Raw genomic sequence first — 13,700 nt, forward strand, 5'->3', positions numbered from 1 at the left:
CTCTAGTTTTTTAACGGGAAAAACCCATTGTATTTAAACGGAAAAAATCCGTTTGTTAACGGAAACTTCCGTTTACATGCGATGGATTTTTCCGTAAAATAACGGGTAGTTTGGTCATCGGCAGCTGCCGGAACTTTTCCGTAAAAAACGCGCTATTTTTTTAACAGTGTATTACACTTTATTACAATGTAACATCATATAACAGCTTACAATGTAATATGATGTTACACGAGGAACGATTATGAGGAAAGGAGTTGGGTGGTTTTTTTTTTTTAGAAAGCAGTAGGGAATCGTCCATAAATTACGTTACACAAACTTACAATAAAAAAAAAAATCAAAAGTTTTCCCTCTTAATTTAAATCAAAAATCAATATAGCCCATCAAGTTTAATGAAAATTGCCGTGTAAAAAAGCCTAACAACTCTTCCCAGTCGGCATATCTAGTATTGAAAATACTCGGAGTATTGATCACGTATAACATACCGCCATTGATACCAGAAAAATGCGCATTTAGTTTTAAGTTTCGAATTCGAGTTCAATACCACTTATTTATCAAAAATACGTATTTATAATATTTGATCAAAATCGGATATGATATCGAACCCGATTTTGATCAAATATTAACAAATAAGGGAAAAACGAAAATCTTTGCTTTTAAAACGCATGCTTAAACTGATATAGCCAAAATAAAATTTAAATTAAAAAGGTTTCTCTTGAGCAATTTAGTAAATTATCTCCAGTACAGTTACAGTACTTTTTTTGCACTAAAAGAGTTATCATAAAAATATTTATTACTACTTTTAAATTTATTAATTTAGTTTTATGAAGTCCTAAATTTATATAATTCAAATATATGTTAAATCCTATCATTTCATACATTGCTTATTTTATTCCGTTGATTACTATTTTATTGACATTTCTGTTATGCTATCACCTTTTTTTGTTCTGTTTTAGAAAATTTAGAAAAATAAGTTAAAATTTTGAGCCAAAACTGACATTTTAATTGTTGCTAAACGTAAAATTTTGTTATTAGGATTGCAGTTCTCTTATCTGTTTTTTGTTCTTCATTCAATAAGTATTTGATTTAAATTAAATATGATTATAATTTGATATTTTATTATGAGATATATGTCTTTATATATAAATATATATGAACCTTTTTAGATTTTTTCATGTTATTTTTAAATTTTTTGTTCACGCAATTCAAGTTATATATGTTTATAGTTTGCATATGTGTTTATATTATGTTCAAAATTAAAAAGTTTTTGATAAATATATGTATGTGGTAATATGTGTTATATAATTGTTTTATAAATGTATTTTTAAAATAGTATAAAATGTATCTATTGTGTATATAAATATTATAAGAAGTTTTTATATATGTTATATAAATTTAAATAAATATATTGTGTTTTATAGTTAGTATATATGTTTATATTATGTTGTTTTGCATGACATAGAAACAGCATAATATAAATATATATACTAACTATAAAACACAATATATTTATTTAAATTTATATAACATATATAAACACTTCTTATAATATTTATGGACCATGTTTTCAAAGTGTGTGACTTGGCAATCGTGTTGAGCAAGATTTTGCATAAAGTTGTTATTTATGTTACTAATGTTTTTACATTTGGCTTACCTTTATGTTGGTGTCTATTGTTAAAAATTATAAGTGGTTTTATTATTGAAACTCACTGCTTTTAATCGTTCAGTAAAAGCCACTCAAGAAAAATCATTTTGCCACATATACATTTTGTTTATATCTTAATTTAAATTTTTAGAACCATTGGCGTACCAACATGAATTATTTTCTACGAGCTAACATGAAATAACAATACTTAACAACTACTACTCTCTTATCATGACATCTTATCTCTATCTGATATATTGATTTGTGATTCATATATGATGTTTTTCTTTGTATTTACTTATCAATTACATTTTTTCATTTCAGATTTATCATATGATGGATTTATGCAATATAAAAGAACGAATATATGTAAATTTTTATGAATTTTTTAAAAACATCTGCTAATAATTAGTCCAGTCAACGTTCAAACTTAAATTTTGCATATGTCATCTTTAAGTAATTTCTAGGCTTTTCTAAAAGTGTTTCTTATTCACATGGTTTTACAAGCAAGGTATGCAAGCAAATTTGAGTTGAAAATTTTTTTTTAGCATTTAAGGAGAATTGGCGTTACACTTTTTTAAATTTAATTTGTTTAAATATAGTAATTTTAACAAATTTAAAAAATTGTTTAAATATAGTAGTTTCAACAAATAAATGTTTGTTTGTTCTTTGTTTTTTTACTTATTTGTTTTCAGATTCTTAAGAACTTGGCAACTTATCTAAGTAAGTTTTTTTTTTCTTTTTAGTGCAATTGGAAAGAGCTGAAAGTTATTTTTTAGAGCAATTGAAAAGAGCTGAAGTGTTTTTTAGTTACTTCACACAGTATAACTGATACTGATTTGAGTAAGTTTACTATTTTGTTTTATTTTATATTGTATTTATATGATATTTGATATATGTTATATTAGATATATATTTTATGTATTTAACATGGAAAACTGACTGTAATTTGTTGACACAAAAGTTTATAAACGTAAATCTGCCTATATTTGAGTATATTTTATATTTCTCTGTATCTTTATAAATATTCTTTCTTAGAAAAAATAACAGACTAAAAAAAAAAAAAAAAATTTTTGAAAGTAGTTGAAAAAATGATGATGTATTTACATATTTCATTGTGTAAAGTGTAATACCACTATTTAAAGGTATGTGAATAGATATATAGGGGAACATGGGGCAAGATGATGACTGTTTCGAAAAACGCCTGTATCTTAGTCTGTCCCAAAAAATAAAACTTACCTTTAGCTGGTGATGTAGCAATGTAATAAATCAAGTCAAACGAGGATAAAAAGTTTTTTTCTCAATGTCAGAAAAACCTTTTTAATGCTTAGCTTTCGTCACAAAAATAATATTTAAAAAGGAACCATTGATAAATCTAGTAAAATTAATCTACTTCCCTTTCAGCTAAAGTCAACTGTTATATTTAGTTTTGCTTAAGAGATAACTGTTGGTCGTCATCTTGCCCCATTCGTCATTTTACCCCATGTTCCCATATATATATATATATATATATATATATATATATATATATATATATATATATATATATATATATATATATATATATATATATATATATATATATATATATATATATATGTATATATATATATATATATATATATTTAAATAATTAATTTAGAGTAAAATATACTGATTGACATTGCTTCATTTTTTTATACAAGATTGTGAATTTATTATTTTTATGCATTAAGGTAAAAATAATATTGTGCATTGTAGTCTAGATTCTTTTTTAAGTAAAAATAATTGATGTAAGTAAATGTTGTTTAATATTTTTGATAAACGACTAATGTATGTAAACATATAAAAAGATATGGATTTCAATAAATCTTAAGTTTAAATAAAGTCTTTGATTAGAAAAGATCACAATTTGTAAAATTCTTTTACGTTCATTTATTCAGTTGCAGCAATAGTAAGATTACTGGTAATATGTTTAATGATAATAGTTAAATTGAAATAGATAGTATTAGGCTCAACGAAGTTATTAATGTAAATGCTTATAGGCAACTTGAAAATAGTAGTCAAATGAAAAAAATAGATCATTTCTAAGAAATATTTTACGATTTGCTTGCTATTTTATGGTATAATTGTTTAAATTGTTCAACTATAATTGTCCCTCGATTGTTCAAATATTGTAATAAATAAAATCTTTTCAGTCCAAGTATTAAGTTGTTGTGTTATTTGCCAGTGTTACTACATTGTGTTGTCTAGCCTTTTTATAATCTTTTTTAATTATTCTGTAGTCACGGAATATATATTTTCTGTTATTATTATCCTAATTCTACTAACAATAAAATGCAAATAGTACTTTTGTAATTAAAAATTGTAATTTTTTTTTTAATATCATTTTTTAGGTATTTGCAGGCTTTACTTGACTTTCCGTTTCTGGTACCTGTGTTGTGACTATAAGCAATGACGTTGCTGATATGGAGTCAAAGTTAAAATATTTATAGATAAATTTGTATTTAATTTTTTAGATAATATATCAAGTTATTAATGTGTTTTTATTGTTATTAGTGATTTAATAACTCATAACCCGTATTACGGGTTGCTTACTGCTAGTCATTATCATTATGTTATGAATTCATATTAGTTAATAAAATTGTATTGAATATTCTCTGGTTATCGTGTTTTATACGTGTTTAAATGCGAGTTTGATACTCAGTAGGCGTCGTATTGTATACCTGTCTTTATACGCATCTGATGTCTATTTTTAATGCGCGTTTGACACGATTAAATGGCTAACAAATATTCGTAAATAATGCGTATTCTGGAAAGTTTTAAATGCGCATGTAATACCAGGAAAATATCGTATTGAATATTCTCTGGTTAGCGTGTTTTATACGTGTTTACAAGAGTTTCAAATGCGAGTTCGATACTCAGTAGGCGTCGTATTGTATACCTGTTCTTATACGCATCTAATGCGTATTTCTAATGCGTATTCGACACGATAAAATGGCTAACATACATACCACATCGATACGTATTTAAACGAGTTTCTAATGCGCATTTACAACTAAATTTGCCGACTGGGTTACTTCTGATTTTTATATATATTTTGCGTTGCGTAATTTATGGACAATCCCTAGGCAGTTTTTAATGATTCGTTGCCTCCCTTATTTTATTTCTAGAATTGCCCCTGTGTAATAGAGTGTAATATATAATTACTACTTTGTGTTTTTTAGGTTTTACTTCTAAGGTCGATCTTACTTCTAAGATCGAGTTGAACTTTTTAGTACATTAGGGATCGTCCATAAATTACGCAACGCTAAATTTAGCTAATAGATAAAACAAAAAAGATCACGAGTTGATCTCCTACTTCGATTATTCTAATGCTTTTATTAACTCGTCTGTCTGTTTGTTTGTTTGTGAGCATCAAATCTTGCAATCAGTTTTTGAGTCACTTTCTGATGATAGATTTACTTCAAATTTTGCATACATACTCTTGCTTGATGACAATACAATAATCAATAATTAATTTTGTAATAAGCCAATTAATTTAGTTAATTTTAATCGAGTTTATTTTTTATATGGAAAAAAGAATAAAAATTTTATAAATAAGTACATTGATTGTTTTCACACTTTAACGCGCGTTTAGCGCATTTGGATAAGGCGTTGACTTCGGGACCAGGAAGACTGTGATTCATGATTAGCATCTCCCTGAAATTTTTTGTTTTTTTTACACACGCATACAGCCGAATTTTAATAAAATAAAATAGTAGTATCAGAAAAAATTGATTGCAAATTTGTGTTATAATAACATATAAAAGCATTGGGTTTTAAAAACTCGATTTTAATTTTACCTGTTTTAATAAGTTTTGCGTTGCGTAATTTATGGACTTATTAGTTAAATAAATAATTAATTAAATACATTTTTTTTTAAGTTTAATTTGTTTATGATTTGTACTTAGCATCAAATATTTTAATAATAACCAATGTTTTCTATTGTCAAAAATAGTAGTCATGGCAAACTGTAAGATTAAATTACTTTTAAAATACCCAACAAGAAAACTTGATGCACACCATATATGATAATTCAGATTACTGATGAACATTCATTTCAGATGGCAATATCAATCAAAATAGACAAGTGATTGTGAAAACAAAGTTAAAATGGAAATTAGTTTTTATAATGTAAAGAACAATAAATTCAAACTGTTGTATACAGATTATATGTATACATTATCTATATACAACTATTTTTTACACTGTTTTTTATATACATTTATTTGATTGTTTGTTATTTAATTTAGTTTTCTACGGTTATTTGGTTGGTATGTTTTTAGATCATATTATATTTGGAAAATGTTACTTTTTTTCATATGTAAATGTGTATGCGTAAATAAAATTTATATGCTGTTCGAGGTAACTTCTAAGCATACATCTATTAATGAATTGTGTTAATAAATTTTTTTTTTTTTTTTAATTGTTTGCAGTTATTTAAATAAACAAATATACATAAATATATATTTTTAAATAAAGACATATTGGTTAATTATGGCTATTACAATGGATCAAATAAAAAAAACAATACAAAAAATGTTTAAAGAATTTACGAACGAAAAAGACGAAATAATGAAGCAACATGAAAAAAACGTGTTAAACATATTAGGCGCAAACACGAAAATTATATACGATAGATTAGATATCATCAAAACAAATAAATATATTAGAAAAAGACGTAGAAGAAATCAAAAGAAGCTTAAATTTTCACGAACAACTTTTTGAAGAAAAAATTAAGACAACAATTACTTCTCAGGAAAAAAAACAAACATCTCACATCGAAAAGCAAAATCATAATTCCGACTATCTTAAAATAAAAAGTAAACTAGAAGAGATGGAGAATAGATCTCGCAGAAACAATTTAAGGGTTGACGGGTGAAAACGAAGGTGAAACGTGGATTGACAGCGAATTAAAAGTCAGTAAAGTTTTTGAAGAGCATTTGGGGTTAACAAATATTAGGATTGAAAGAGCTCATAGAACTGGTCAGATAGATTTAAACAAACAAAGAACAATTTTATTAAAGCTGTTAGATTATAAAGATAAAGTTGAAGTTCTAAAAAAAACATCTCAATTAAAAGGTAAAATTATTTATATTAATGAAGATTTTTGTGCCGAAACTGTCACAATTAGGAAAGCTCTACGGGATCAGATGAAAGTTGAACGAGCGGCTGGAATATATGCATTCATCTCTTACGATAAGTTGATCATTCGGGATTGGGCTGCGAACAAAAGTAAAATATTATTTTCGTAACACATTTATATATACTACAATTTTATTTTACTTTCTATATAAGACTTTGTTTAATTAATTATTTTAAATTTTACTTATAAAAATGGAGGTCAAATTTTCATTTAATTTTAATGATGAGAATGCTAGTGATAATAACTATTTTATTGGAAAAAATTTAGAAAGCGAGTATTATTAAATTTCTGAATCTACTCAATATCTCTGTCAGAACAAAAATAACTTTTCTATATTAAATGTAAATATTCGAAGTATTAACAAAAATTTTGAAAATCTTAAACTCTTATTGCATCAACTAAACCACGAGTTTCAAATAATTTGTATCACGGAAAGTTGACTTAAAACCAACGGAAAAAATTCAAATTTTGAATTAAATAATTACGCATCGGTTCACTAACCGCGTTTTAACTACGCTGGTGGTGGTGTTAGTATTTTTGCCCACAAATCAATTAACTTTACTTCACGTAATGATCTTAATGTTAATGAAACAGATTATGAGTCGTTGTGCATAGAAATTATAAACAAAATCACCAAAAATATTGTAATTAATTCTATATATAGACAACCATCTGGTAGTTTAAGAAAATTTAAAACTTATTTAAGCAGTTTTTTAACCAAAACTAGTTTAACATGGAAACATATTTACTTAGCTGGTGGTTTTAACTTAAATTTGCTTAATTATGCTTCAAATAAAAATGTTCAATACTTTTAGATACTCTAACCCAATATAACCTAATACCAACAATAAATAAGTCAATAAGAATAACTAAGACTACATCGTCATTACATGATAATATAGTTACTAAAAATTTTCAAAACTGTCGTTTAGGAACGGGTATAATCAAAACTGATTTAACAGATCACTTACCAATATTCTTAATTACTGAAAATAATCCCCCCTCGAACTCTACAATTTTAACGCGAAAGATCAATGAAAACTCCTTATTGCATTTTCGAACTCTTTTATCAGAAAATATCGATTTCAATCTTATTTTACAATCCCATGAAGTCAATAATGCATATGAAATATTTTTAGCGCAAATCTGTAAACAGTATGACATAGCATTTCCAATATAAAATAATAATTATAAAATCCAAGTCTCTTTTAAACCCCTGGATGACCAAGGGACTAATGAAATTGTCTAAAAAAAAAAAAAAATCTTTATGTTAAATATTTAAGGCATAAAACATATTAAAATGAAATAAACTACAAAAACTATAAAAACTTGTTTGAAAAAACAAAAAAATACTCTAAAAAAACTTATTATGCAAAGTTGCTGGAAAAAACCAACGGCGACACTAAAAAAACGTGTAATATAATTAAGCAAATAATTGGTAAAAATAAATGTGTAAAAAATAATCTCCCCCAAAAGCTTTTAATTGACGGGAAAATGTATTATGATAAAAAAAATTACTGAAAAACTAAACTCATTTTTTCTTGAAGTAGGGCCGAACTTGGCGAGTAAAATTCCGCCAAGTACCATAGAGTTTGAATCTTATATTAAACCGTTTGAAACTTATATTAAACCGTGTAATGCTATTATGGAAGAATCTAATTTAAATCTAAGCGAGATAAGGAATGCTTTTAATAGTCTTAAAAGTAACAAAAGTGCAAGCATTGACAAAATTTGTGTAAATGTTGTTAAGTCAGTTTTTGATATCATTGAACCGTCATTATTTCATATTTTTGACCTTTCATTAAAACTAGGTTACCGTAATCGCTCCAATTTTTAAATCTGGTGACGAAACTAATATTTCCAACTGCAGACCTATTTCCGTCTTACCTTGCTTTTTAAAATTATTGGAACGAATTATGTACAACAGACTTTATAACTAGTTGATGTTAAACAGTTTGCTGTACAGTAAACAATTTGGGTTAAAAAAAGATAATTCAATTAACCATGCGGTACTCGAAGTGATTAATCATGTATCAGTTGCATTCAATAATGACTATTTTACCTTAAAAGTTTTTATTGATCTGTCAAAAGCCTTTGACACTGTTAACCATAAGATACTAATAAAAAAACTGGAACTCTATGGAGTAAAAAATAAAAACTTACTTTGGTTTGAAGGTTACCTGGAGAACAGGTCACAATGTATTATTTATAAAAAAATTGAAAAAGAAAAACACATTAGATGTTGTGTGCCCCAAGGTTCAATCTTAGGACCATTATTATTTTTATTGTATATAAATGATTTGTACTTAGCATCAAATATTTTAAATGTTATATTGTTTGCAGACGACTCCAATCTTTTTTATTCCAACAAAAATATAAAAGCTCTCTTTAATATATTTAATGAAGAACTATTAAAAATAAACGAGTGGTTTACAAGTAATAGGCTTTCGTTAAATGTAGAAAAACTAAATTTATTTTGTTCTCCAAACCTAGTAAAGGTGATTATGTTCCTCTAAAATTACCTAATCTTTTAATCAATAAAACATTTATTAAAAGGGAACCAACCGTTAATTTTTTAGGAGTAATATTAGATGAAAATTTGTCATGAAAACCACATATAAAATATATATAAAATAAAATCTCAATAAATATTTCCATATTATATAAAACTAAACCACATCTTAACACTGCTTCCTTGAAAAAGTATACTTTTCATTTATTCATAGTTTTATCTCCTACTGTAATATTGTATGGGGTTGTACTATTATAGTAAATTTAAAAAAATTTATAGTAAGCAAAAACACGCATGCAGGATTGTATATGGTGCACACAGAAATTTTCATTGCGAACCTTATTTTAAGGAAGCTTGGTGCCCCAAGTATCTATAAACTTAATATACACCAAGTTCTTCAATTCATGTTTAAAATAAAACATGGGCTTTCTCCTATTGTATTTCATTCTTACTTTAGTGAAATCTCGCACAAGTATCCTACTAAATTTTCAATTTACAACTTTATTGTACCAAAACTAATTTAAAACTATGTTCTTACCAAATCCAGCACCGTGGACCGTTTCTATGGAAACACTTTTCACAATTTATTGCAAAAAAAAAAGAATATTCAAAACATATCTTTGGAACAATTCAGGAAAAAATCTAAGAGTCTCTTATTACAAAATGACTTTGATTTAAAATATCTCTTTCAAAATAAATACATAAATAATATAAATTATCTAAAAAAATAGTTATTGACACTAGTTCTCTTTTGTTGCAGTTTTATTTTTATTTAGTTTTTTTAGTTTTATTTAGTTTATTTTGATTTAGTTTTTTTTTTTTTATACTTTTTTTTAAACTTTTATGTTGTTGTTAATCTTTGATATATTGCGTTATATTTCAACACTAATATTTATATTATATTAATATTTATATTGTAACTAATATGTGTAAAATTCTTATTATGTACTTAGCTACTTTTCTTTTTTGCATATAAACTGACGATTCTTTCAATTTAAATGGGGCTCGATAATAAGACAGTTTATGTCTTCTGCTTTTTCCAGCTCTCTTATTTATTAACACGATTTATTTCATTGTAAATTTTAATATACGGCAAATAATAATAATAAAAAAAAATAAAAGAAATAAATAAGTTTTAAAAAATTTGTTAGTGCGCTAAGTCTTGCTTTGCTGTATTAAAATCTTTATATAGATTTCGTTAAAGCTTAGCATAAATAAATATTACTAATAATATTATTATTATTATTCAGTGATCAAATACAAATACAATAATCTATTTATAATTTGATGAAGAGGTGCTACACCAGGCCCCCCTATGCTGACGAACATGGAGATACAGAAGCTACAGACAAAGCAGCAATTGTATCTATAAAGTTACTTTCTTATGTTGTTTTTGAAAGCGTTAATGGATTGAGCGTTCACTGCTTCTTGCAAAAGCGCATTCCATGGGGCGACAATTCTATTTGAAAAAAAGTTATATCGCTCCTCGCAGTTTTTTACCATCTGACGTTCTAGTTTAAGGTTATGGCCTCTTAGAATATACTTATCTTTACTTTTTGAAATTTTTTGCGGAGCGACAAAACTAACAAGCTCGAGTTTACGAGTGATTTTGAATTGCTCGATAAGATCTGCTCTTTTGCGTCGTTCTTCAAGAGTTGTTAAACCGAGCCGTTGGAGTCGATCTTCATAGGTCATGTGTTTAATAGTCGATATTGTTTTTGTTGCTCAAAGTTGGACTTGCTCGAGATTGGCAATGTCTGATTTTAAATGCAGTGACCAGGCTTGTACAGCAAACTCAAGATGGGGGCGAATGTAAGTGAGAAACAGAGTGCGCCATAAATAAAAACTGCGACTGCGAAATGTTTTTTTGAGTCGCCCTAGCACTCTATTTGCTACTGATGCGGCTGACTCTATTTGCGGTCTAACGTTAAGGTCATTCGATACCATCACACCAAGGTCTCTTTCGACTGCAGTTTCTTCGAGAGGACGACGGGTGCCGCTGACGTTTGACATTGAGTATTTGTACATTGACTTGTTACATCCGCGCCCAACATGCATTACTTTGCATTTCTCAACGTTGAAATGCAAGAGCCAAATATGTGACCATTTCACTGCTCTGTCAACGTCATCTTGGAGAGTGATTTTGTCCGACTCCTTTTTAATTATCCCTATTATTTTGCTGTCGTCGGCAAACAGTTTTATATGATGAGTAATACTGTCCGGCAGGTCGTTTACAAAGATTACGAATATGAATGGGCCTAAGTCCGAGCCTTGAGGCAGCCTACTAGTGACTGCTTTCCATTCAGAAAAAATGCCGTGTATAACCACTCGTTGACATCGATTGCTTAGCCAAGCTGCGATCCAGTCAAGAAGGGCGCCTTAAATACCGTACGCTCTCAGCTTATGAAGAAGGCGTTTATGTGGTACTTTGTCAAACGCCTTTGAAAAGTCTGTGTAAATTACGTCTACTGCGTGTCTGCAGAGAGTTGCTTCCTTCATGATATCCCGAGTTTCTAAAAGGTTTGATACACATCCCTTACGATGAACAAAGCCATGCTGATTTGGAGAAATTAGACCATTAGCAACGCAGTGTTCCATTGTTCTTTTTTGTAAAATACTTTCCATAATTTTGAAAGGTATGGAAGTGAGCAAGACTGGCCAGTAGTTGGATGCTTTAAGCGTACTCCTCTTCTTGAAAATAGGTGTTACATTCGATTTTTTCCATAATTCAGGAACTACACCAGTTGCAAACGAGCACTTATAGATAAGCAAAAGAGGCTTGGCAAAGGTAGCTGAACATTTACTAAGGACCCTTGGATGTAATCCATCGTAGCCGGTTGATTTTCTTTCATCAAAGTTGTTTAGGCATTTTTGTCGATAGAGAAACTTGCTGGATCGGTGACACAAACTGCTTCAGTACGACTTTCAAAGCCTGGCATTCAACCTTCGGGCTCTAAAACAAAGACTGATTGAATATAGTTATATAACGATGCGCTTATATCGCCGGTATCGGTTGTGATGTTGCTATTGACTGTTTCAAGCGATGTAATGTTGTTACTGACGCTCTTCTTGCTTCTTACATATGCATGTAAGCGTTTAGGGTGCTTACGGAATCCCTGACGAGTAGCTCTTCGTACTTTTGCCTACCAGCTTTGACCATTTTTTTAAACTTTTTTGCAGGCAGTGCGATGCGATATTTTGAGAAATTTGTGCGTATCTCGACCTGCATTAATGTATTTGGCCCAAGAGGTGCGTTTAGCTTTGACTGCCTGAATAAGTTCTGGTGTTACCCATTGCTCCTGTTTTTCTGTAATGATAAATAATAATTGTTTTTGTTATTTAGATTGTTAATGGGTACGTCAGAATAACTTTTAGGATGTATAATACTAATTGAAAAGATTTGTAACCTGAAAAACATATTTAAAAATTACCATGTATAGTGAAATAAATAATTTTTTTCTGAATGATTAGTGTGTTATTTGTCCCTAGCAACGGTCATAGTTGCTAGAAAATTGTCAATAAAACGTACCTTGAACTGTTTTTTTTTTGTTTTTTTTTGCATATTCAGTTTTGTCAGAAATATGCATTGCATCGCTATTTTTAAGTTTCAGATTTCGTCTAAAATTAAGTAACTAAATATTCAAGTTACTAAAATTAAACAACTATATATTGAATATTATATGATAAAATCATATTTTATAATATTGTATATTATTTGTTTTATATTTGACGGATAACATTGAATGTTAATGTTTTAATTTGAGAATTACTGTATGTAGCATTTTTAGAATTGATTTTTTTTTTAAATATCAGCAATTTATTTCCTTTATAATTTAATATTTTTTATCGCATTGTTCAGGTCTGACTTTAAGATTTACTCAAAATAGGCCAGTCTAAACATATTAAAAGTACTCAAAATACATGTGCAATTTTTCTAGATCAAAATATCTTGCTATCTGATCATTTTACTTGAAATAATTAATATATTTTTTTCTTTTAATTTATTTTTTAATTAGTTTTTACTCACTATTATTTACTCATTAACAATTTTCCTTAGTTAAAAAATATTCTTTATAAACGTCAAATAGTGACACTTTTACATAAGTTACCTGGTATTAAGGCAAACCTTTTAAAAATATTCCAGCCGTAGACAACTTCTCTCTGAAGCCATTAACGTGAAATATGTAGACAATAGTTGTTGCCAAGAAACACGTAAGAACCATTCTAGATGCACTTAAAATCCTGATTAATTTTGCTACGAATATTCTAACTATATTTTGCTTTTCATTATCAAACTTTCTGCTGGATAGCCAAACAAAAAACAATAAAAATGCTAAACAAGAAATGCTCATAAATAAGTCCCATTTATTGGTACGTTT

At 27.7% G+C, this 13,700-nt stretch overlaps 1 long non-coding RNA gene across 1 annotated transcript; it reads left to right on the forward strand.

Annotated features, from left to right (window-relative positions):
• Window positions 1–1,475: 1,475 nt before the first annotated feature.
• On the forward strand, window positions 1,476–4,156 carry LOC136076834 (uncharacterized). The gene is made up of 3 exons (XR_010636621.1): window positions 1,476–2,153; window positions 2,389–2,485; window positions 4,018–4,156. It is a non-coding gene; the product is annotated as an uncharacterized LOC136076834 (long non-coding RNA).
• Window positions 4,157–13,700: the final 9,544 nt, after the last annotated feature.

Source organism: Hydra vulgaris, chromosome 02 (genome assembly GCF_038396675.1).
Source record: "Hydra vulgaris chromosome 02, alternate assembly HydraT2T_AEP".
NCBI lineage: Eukaryota > Metazoa > Cnidaria > Hydrozoa > Anthoathecata > Hydridae > Hydra > Hydra vulgaris.